Here is an 8,332-nt window from a genome sequence, read left to right as displayed (position 1 = left end):
GCCCCATAGATGGCCCAACTAACCAGGCCCACTACCGAACCAACTCATTGGGCCCACCAAGGCCCAAGAGAAAAAAGGTCTACTAATGGCACAATTTTCCAAATTGGACTCAAACCCTTACTTGGGCCTTACCCTAAAGCCCACGACTTAACTCTAATCCAAAACACCCTTTCTCAGATGTCTAACCAGACACCAGCCCAAATATGCAAACCCACTTAGACAGAGTACGCAGGGCGTACTGAGTGGTACGTTGCATGTACGGGCTTGTACGCCCAACGCACTTCCCTCTTAAACCAAGTTTTCCATTAAGCACTTAATTCTTTAAGCCATAACTCTAAACTATAGATCTGAGTCCCAAATAACGTTTAAACCCATAAAGTCACTGGCTTGGTGACTTTGTATGCCCTATATAAGCCCAAACTCCAAAAATGGCATTCTACTTCCATGAAAATGGTCATAACTCTTGCATGAACCCATTAAGACTTCCAATATGACAACTTTATGATTCTAGGTCCCAAATAACACTAAGAGGGGCAACTCTAAGCTCCAAAAACGACATGGACTCAAGGGAATTCATCAATGGGACCAAAAGAGTCCGTAAACTCAACCCAAAAGAGATCTAAGAAAATAACCACCAAGTTGAGACTTTATACCTCAAATGAGAGCCAAAGGCTGATGAGGTTTCAGATCTAAAAGCTCTAGCTTCTTCAATGAATCTTCTAGAGTGAGCACCTTCTTCCAAATCTCCAAAACACTCTTCTAATGGTCATCTAAGCTCCAAGAACACACAAGAAGGATTAGGGTTTCGTGAAAGCTTTCGAAGGGTGAGAGTATGCAGGTCGTACTCAATAGTACGTTGTGTGTACTCACTTAATGGCTTGTACGCTGCGTGTACTGGCTTGTACGCCCATCGTACTTCCCTCTTAAACCTAATTTTCCATTAATCACTTAATGCTTTAAGCCATAAGTCCAAACTACAGATCTGAGTCCCAAATAACGTTTAAACTTGTAAAGTCACTTGCTTAGTGACTTTGCATGCCCTACATAAGCCGAAACTCTTTCTTAGATGGCTCAACTAGGCACCAACAATCTGGCCCAAGAAGACATCCCAAACCGAAGCCCAAATATGTAAACCCACTGAGACAGAGTACGCAGGTCGTACTCAGTAGTATGCTGCGTGTACTCACTTAATGGCTTGTACGCTACGTGTACTGGCTTGTACGCCCATTACACTTCCCTCTTAAACCCACTTTTCCATTAATCACTTGATGCTTTAAGCCATAAGTCCAAACTACAGATCTGAGTCCCAAATAACGTTTAAACTCGTAAACCCACTGGCTTGGTGACTTTGCATGCCCCACATAAGCCGAAACTCTAAAAATGGAATTCTACTTCCATGAAAATGGTCTTAACTCTTGCATGAACTCATTAAGACTTCCAAGATGACAATTTTATGATTCTAGGTCCCAAATAACACTGAGAGGGGCAAATCTAAGCTCCAAAAACGACATGGACTCAAGGGACTTCATCAATGGGACCAAAAGAGTCCATAAACTCAATCCAAAAGAGATCTAAGAAAATAACCACCAAGTTTGAGACTTTATACCTCAAATGAGAGCCAAAGGATGATGAGGTTCTGGATCTAAAAGCTCTAGCTTCTTCAATGAATCTTCAAGAGAGCACCTTCTTCAAAATCACCAGATCTTGGAGAACCAGGATGCACCCGATCGTAGATCAATCTTGGAGAACCATGATGCACCCTGAAGCTGGTCAAATAATAGTTCTTCATCGTTACCTTATTTAGCTCCCGATAATCTATACACATCTGATGAACCGTCCTTCTTCTTCACAAACAGAATCGAGGCTCCCCATGGCGAACAGGTCGGCCTGATAAATCCCTTGTCTAACACCTCCTGCAGCTGTGTAGATAACTCCTACGTCTCGAAAGGAGCCAATCGATATGGTGCCTTGGTTATTGGAGCCACACCAGGAACTAGGTCTATCTTAAACTCTACCTGCCTCTCCGGAGGTACCCCAGACAAATCCTATGGGAACACGTCTGGGTACTCCCGTATTAGTACATCATGCACGGTCGACTTACCCTTATTTCGGGTATCCAACACATAAGCGACATAACCTAGGCAACCCTGCTGTAAATAGCATTTCGCCATCGCTGTTGAACATAATGCCGGTCCACACTACGGCCTCTCTCCTTGAATCACCAAGCCTCCCCCACTTGGGGTCCAAACTTACACTAGCTGCTGCTCGCAGTCGACCACTGCCCCATTGGGGCTCAACCAGTCCATACTCACGATAACCTTATTTCCTTACAATGGAATAGGGACTAAATCCACAAAATACTGCTCATCGAGCAACTACAATGTACATCCCCGGTGAAACCTCGCGACCCGAACGGTCCTATCATCCGTAATTTCTACATCAGCTCCCCCGGAGCATGATAAGTCTACTTTATGAATGTACTAATTTGTCATAAATATGTTGAATTGATGCATAATTGTCCAAGAATGAAACTAATTTGATGAGTTGTTGAAATTTATATGTAGGTAAATACTTAGTGCTAAAGTGGGCAGAACCCGCAAGAAAAACAAGCAATATGAAGTTAACGAGCATGGGAGACGAATTGCTAAAAGAATGAAGAAAAATGGTGTTGAGAAATTTGACCACTCTTCAATGTTTTGATCATATCTCAAGAGTTATATCTCCAATTGACATGAAAGAAGAGTTTCTGAAAACTAGACAAAATTTCCAACAACTTTCATGTTTGGCGTTTTTACTGATTCTACCGTTTTCATCACAAAAAAGGGGCAATTTAGATGGGAGACGTCCTAGAACGCGTCTAAGACGCCCCCTAAGACGCCTAACCGTTTTAGGCCATTTTCAAGTGCAAATCAAGGATGTCAGAAAGCCTATAAAACACCACGAAGGACGCCCAGACGTCCTACCTGACGTCTAAGACACCTACTAGGACGCCGACGCGGAAAACAGCTCCGAAAATCAGTTTTTTAGCACCTATTTAAGGGAGATTAAACCCTAATCGACTTTGGACTCCTCCCCTGCGATTTTCACCCGTTTTAGAGGGTTCCAAACACTTTCAAACTTTATCTAAACGTGTTTCTGATCATCAATTTCTGAATCCGAGACTACGAATCACAAAGTCCATCATCAAGCAACATTTGAAGATCATTCAACCAGTGAATCGTCATCAATTCCATCAAACTCCAGATTTGGTTACTTCTTCTCCATGGTTTCATCGTTCCATGATTGATTTATCATTAGACTTTATTAGTTTTATGATTTCAAGTTTGTTTATGAATTTTAGTATGAATTCTATTGTTTTTATTCAATTTGTGTGCTTTTTGATTGTTATGGAAGACTAAACCACATAAGTTACTTCCGGGAATGTTGTAGGATGTTAGGATGAACACGTTTTGATTATTACTTTTATTCTAGTCAATTTCAGTTATTGTTTCAATCTTAAAGTTATGATTTTTACTTATAATGATTGGAGTTGGGTTTTCTTATTCGGAGATATTCCAACTAAGATAGTATATTGTTAATTCATTAATCATTCTGAATTCAAGTAGTTTAGGAACTTAGATGATCAGTTGAACCCACATACATTTTTCCAAATTTGTAGTATTATATACTAAACATTGTAATAGGTAATCGTAAGACACATTATTGCCAAACCACTAGTTGTTCCTAATCCAATTATACATAGAGAGTATGACAGCTAGTTGGGATAACATACTGTGTGCTCAAAATTATTTGTTGCATGTTAATCAACCTTAATTATGTCTAGGTAATTAAACTAGAATTTAAGGGAAGAAAAACGTGTAAGTCTAACCATCTGAAAAACTGAACCGGAAGTACCTTGTTTTCTCATTCATAGTATTTGTTTTAACAATCTTTTGCAACATAAAGTTTCTAGTTGTTTAGTTTATTTTAGTTTAATTTGAATTCGTGACAATTGCAAGCATTAGTTTTTCCATTTACCTATTTTAACACAAGGTTTAACCACAAACTCCTCGTGGATTCGACCCTTACTTACCCTAGCTATCTAGTGTGTGTGAGGTTTATTTTTGACCGAGACAACGAACTCGATCAAAATTTGGCGTGTACTCTCTACATCAAGGGGACAGTCCAGCTCCCCCGGAGCTCCAACAAATCTCTTGCTAAGCGCGAGAGATACAAAAGATGTGTAGCCCCCGAATCGAATAATACCAGAGCAGACATGGCGTTCATTAAGAACGATCCTATAACGAAACACATAAACATAAGCAAAAAATCAATATAATTAAAGAGATGAGGAGATGATACATACCCGTCACAACATCGGGAGCCGCATGTGCCTCCTCTACGATCAGCTGGAAGGCTCTACTCTTCGCCACAGGTGCCTTTGTCCGACCCTGACAGCCATTGGTAATCCTCAATATAGCAGTAGAGGGTACCGCCACCTGTCCTGCTGCTGCTAAACTCAGGCACTAGGACCTCTTGTGGCCCCTCTTCTTGCACTGGAAGCAAATTAGATAAGATATTATGGTGGTAGTGATAGCAGTACAATCCCTGCTAACGTGACCAATTCGACTGTACTTAAAGCAGCCCGAAACACCCGTCCTGCACATACCCTCATGCGTCCTACCACACTTGCTGCAACGGCCTCGACCCTGTTGGCACTTCCCTTGGGATTCCACCTTGTGCTTTTTGCCCGAACCCTCCACACCAGAAGCTGCATCTGTTTTCCTCTTCCTTTCCAACTCTAAATCAATCTCCTTCTACAAAGCCCTCGCTATCATATCCTACAGTGTTTTGCAGCTGGATCGGCTCACAAACTACCAAATGTCGCTCCTCAACATCTCATGTTACCGAGCCTTTTTCATCTCCTCGTCCACCACATACCGTGGAACAAGAAGGGAACTCTCCCTGAATTTGGCGGTGATCTCAGTCACCGTCTTAGTCGTCTGCTGGAGATCCTGGAACTCTCGCACAAGCTGTTCCACCTCAATCACAGGTGTGAACTCAGCCCTAAACTTGGTTGTGAAGTCGCTCCAGGTCATAGTATCAAGGGAATCATCACCAATAGCATATCCGATATCCTACCACCAATCCTACGCCTTGTCCTTTGGGAGGCCGGAAGCAAGTTAGATCTTGTCCCCCTCGAGACAGCGACTAGTGCGAAAGGCGTTGGCAACATCCGCCAACCACCTGCTACTAGCAATGGGGTCCCTAGCCCCATGGTATTCTGGAGCTCCATAATCTCGGAACTCCCATAATATCATCGTGCGTGCCCCAATCATGGCCACCATCTCGATATGGAATGCACCCAAGCTCTCATCAAGAATCTCCAAAACGCCCTCCTCGACCATATCGAAGATCACAGGAGTCTCGTCAATGATACTACACATGATCTCAGATGAAATGAACTCCCTCATCTGATCATCGAGTTGCCCAACTCCATAGCCTGAGCCTGATCCCTCGCCTGCGCTAATACTGCCAACTGGTCTAGTGCGTAGCATCACCATACTAAAAATACATCATAACAATCATCAGAATACTCATCATAACCCAAGGGATCACACACACCACAAGTTCCTTGGTTTCATCTCAGCTCTCCTTGACTCAAGTACGAATCCTCTTCTTTCAGTAATACGGGCCCATACCACCTTCCACATCTATCCGTACTTTCCTCAAGGTTTTGCTTACTCCACCAAGTCCCTTTCACTACTACTGCTCTCAGTGCGAATTTCATCCTAGGCTTACCATTCTCCGACCCACTCTTCGTCATCAGTTGCATAATAATTCCCTGCTACCTTTCCCTAATAGCTCGCGAATACCATTACATATCACTAAGACCAGATAGTTCTTTGAATGAGAGGTCTCTCCTTATAACGGTTGGACTCAAACAAGAGCGCCAAAACAAGGCTAGACCTAACCTTCTTAAATTATTTAGTCGTCATAATATGTAACTTAATGTTTTCGTTTCCTTGTTAGTTAAAGATAACTAGAACTCCTAAAATCACAAAGCAAGCAACATTCAAGCATTGAGTAATCAAAACCAAGAATATCCTAATCAGGCCATCATATCACTAACTAATTAGTACTAGCATGCAGTTCAATAAGCTCATATAATAGGCATACAAGCCATCGTTCCTAGATCCTTAGCCCTAATCTAGCATGAAGGTCACATATTCACAATTCATATCATAACATAAACGTGTATGGGTAATTTAGGAGAACTTACTTGAGCTCGGCTATTACATGCACCACACCATTTTCTCTTTTTTAAAATCCTTTTCATAAAAATGAGTTTCATTTGAAAACTTTCATATCAAGTCCTTAGTTTGAGTTAAGACACACTTAAGAGTGTGCCCGAATCCCTCAAACCAAGGCTCTAATACCAACTTATACCAACTTGTAGCACTCATATAACATGGTCCCAAAATTTTCATTTTTAAATCATAAATACACCATAGTTATTAAAATCATGTCATCAAAACATAAGTCATAGTATCTCAAAACATCATAAACGATATATCCATATCAAAACATATGTCAAATATATCAGAGTAAACATCCCAGGCTAAACATCATGGTGTGTGCAAATCAGTTATCCCGAGCTCTTCCCTTTGCTACTAGAAGTACTTGAAACCAAAACTGAAAACCTTAAGCACAAAGCTTAGTGAATTTCACCCAAACTACCACATACCATACATATAACATGCAACTAGGAGATACGGGCCCTGCCCAGACTCAAGGAGATTCGGGCCCCACCCATACTCGGATAACGGGTCCCGCCCTATGATATACGGGCCTCGTTGTAACACCCGTCTCTCGAGGTATTATTTAATTTAAGTAATTAATATTAGTTTGGACTAACAATGAAACAAATGGACTTATGGAGTGGACCTTAGCAAAATGGGCGTAATAGTTGGGTTGCCCATAAGTCGTACGTTGGGCGTAACCTGGCATACGCAGGGCGTAGAGGCGCCTAGGATCCGGGGTTCGCATGCACGTATGTGCAACGTACCAAGAAATACACGCAGCATACGTGAGCAGTCTCAAAACCCGAATTTTTAGGGTTTAATCCATATAAATACCCCATTATGGCTCAAACCCTAGCCTCATTACCAGTCCCTCACCCTCACTAAACCCTAATACGCCCTCATACTCCATTGTTGTGTGTGTTTGACCTTTTGAGCTCATTTTGGTGAAGAAAAGATTGGAAGAAGAGAAGAGGAGTTAAAGAAGAAAAGCTCAAGGATCTGGAACGATATCATCTTTTGGCACTCAAAGGAGGTATAAAGCTTCTAACTTTCCTCTTAGAAGCTTAGGTCTAGGATTATGGAGCTTTGGACCTTTTTAGGTCCAAAGGATGGATCTTTTTCATGCAACTTCGTTTTAGAGCTTAGAGTTGCGATCCTTGGAGCTCCAAGCATCCCTTTAGCAGTAAAGCTTCGACCTTTAAGGCCTTTATGTAACCATGCATGAGATCTAGCCATTTCCATGGAAGTTTATAGCTATTTTTCCAAGTTGGGTTCATTTGGTGGGTTGCAAGCCACCAAGTGATCGACTTTATGGATCAGGACATTGAAGAGGACTTGGATCTGTATTTTTTTGCCTTAGGATTAGAGTAGTAAGCACTTAATGGGAAAAGTGACTTAACAGTGAAGTATGTTGGGCGAACATACAGGTATGCGTAGCGTAGATGCCATTTAGCCAGTACGCTTAGCGTACATAGGAGTACTCCCTTCATACTCAATAGACATGGGCTTGGTGTTTTTGGGTCTCGGTTTGGCCCATACTTTGGACTTTGGGTGTTTGGGCCTTAGTGGGCCATCAGAAGTCAGATAATTTGGGCTAAGAATATGTTTGGGCTTAGGGAATGCCTATTTGAGAAGTTGGGCTCAATTCAGAAAATTAGGCCATTAGTGGGCCTTTAATGGGCCATTAGTGGACTTAGAAAGATTAGATGGAATTGGGCCTTGTTTATGGTCCAAATCAGAGCCAGGTTAAAATGGTCATTTTACCCTTAGAAGGATTCTCAGTTTGTCTGACTAAGTATTGTTGTATAGAGTTAGCTGGGGAGTTATGGGAGTAGCCAACAAAGATTCCTCACGCACGAGTTCAACATTTAGTTTGAGAGGTGAGTCTTCTCCTATAGGAACGGGTCTAAGGCACTAAGTTCATCCCGTTTATGTTTGATTGTATGTGTCGAGGTTAGCCTGATGTAGATTTTATGTTCCGGACTACGGTTTGATGTTGGGCGGGGCCTGATGCAGTTAGTATGCTTGATGTCTTCGTGATTCTTGCA

This window comes from Lactuca serriola, chromosome 7, assembly GCF_051521515.1.
Source record: "Lactuca serriola cultivar US96UC23 chromosome 7, Lser_US96UC23_V15, whole genome shotgun sequence".
Lineage (NCBI taxonomy): Eukaryota > Viridiplantae > Streptophyta > Magnoliopsida > Asterales > Asteraceae > Lactuca > Lactuca serriola.
This window is presented reverse-complemented; position numbering follows the sequence as displayed.